The 1,327-nt window shown below is 42.3% G+C and overlaps 1 non-coding gene across 1 annotated transcript; it reads right to left on the bottom strand.

Moving 5' to 3' along the window:
* Positions 1-461: 461 nt before the first annotated feature.
* Positions 462-568, bottom strand: LOC125498043 (small nucleolar RNA R71). The gene has a single exon (XR_007274811.1). It is a non-coding gene; the product is annotated as a small nucleolar RNA R71 (small nucleolar RNA).
* Between the last annotated feature and the right edge of the window lie 759 nt (positions 569-1,327).

Genomic DNA, 1,327 nt, shown 5'->3' on the forward strand with positions numbered 1-1,327 from the left:
TCCTCTAGATCTTGAAATCGAAGCCACTGCACGCAAGCAAGGAAGTACAAAGAGACGAATTAAGAATAAGAAGAAAGCAATGGGTGAAGAAGCAACTAAAACTCTTTGGGAGTATGGTGTACCAGATACTACAACTGGTGCATTATCGAGCATTGTTCGACCTGCCGTCAATGCTGCAAATTTTGAACTTAAGCCTCAATTCATCCAGTTCATCTCCAACGATTCATTTGCAGGGTTACCCAATGAATGCCCTGTGAGTCACATTGCTAGTTTCTTGGAGAAATGCGACACAGTGAAAATCAACAATGTGAGTGAGGATGCTATTCGACTACGCCTTTTTCCTTTCTCTCTTCGAGATAGAGCAAAGGAGTGGTTGAGAGATGAAGGTGTGGAACTTTGATACATGGGGGAAACTTGCCAAAGCATTCTTGGTGAAGTTTTTGGGGCAAGAAAAGACTGCGAAGCTGAGGAACGAGTTAGCAACCTTTGAGCAACATGACGACGAATCATTATATGAAGCATGGAGAAGGTTTCTACGTTTGCAAAGACAATGTCCTCATCACGGGATTCCTGAATGGATGTTGATACAGACTTTCTACAATGGTTTGACACATGAGTTTCGTATCTACATTGATGCTGCTTCAGGGGTTCCCTTATGACTAAGAATCCAACCGAAGCAAAGGAGTTGATTGAGAAGATGGCGGCCAATGACAACTACCATCCAAATGGTCGCAATCGTGCTAAGAAGGGGGTAAATATGATGTTGATGCGCTAACCACTTTGACTAATACTGTGCAGGCACTATCTCACAAGTTTGATCGACTCCAAGCTGGTTCATCTATGATGGTCTCATGTCAGATGTGTGGAGTCAAGGACATGCTGCTACTGAATGTCAAATCAACAATGATAGGATGACAATTGAGCAAGCCAATGCTCTTTATAACTCCAATCCAAAGCAGCCATATGATCCTTATTCTAACACGTACAATGAAGGATGGAAGCACAATCCTGCCTTTTCATACAAGAACACTCAAGCACAACTCAATCCACCTCCTCCACCTCGCAACAATTTTAATGCACCACCAGGTTTTCAAGCTAGAGCACCATTCAATCTCATGTCAATCAAGTGTTAATCAGCAACCTCCTCCAATTCAACAGAAAAGCAACTTGGAGATTATGATGGAGAACCTTTTAGCCCAACAAACTAACTTCATGGCTCAACAGGTAAGCAAAATGAGAAGACTGATAACAATTCAACAAATTCAAGCTCAGAACAAGCTCTGGAAAGTCAAATAAGCCAACTTGCACATCAGGTGGGCCAATTATC

Source organism: Beta vulgaris, chromosome 5, assembly GCF_026745355.1.
Source record: "Beta vulgaris subsp. vulgaris cultivar EL10 chromosome 5, EL10.2, whole genome shotgun sequence".
Taxonomy (NCBI): Eukaryota; Viridiplantae; Streptophyta; class Magnoliopsida; order Caryophyllales; family Amaranthaceae; genus Beta; species Beta vulgaris.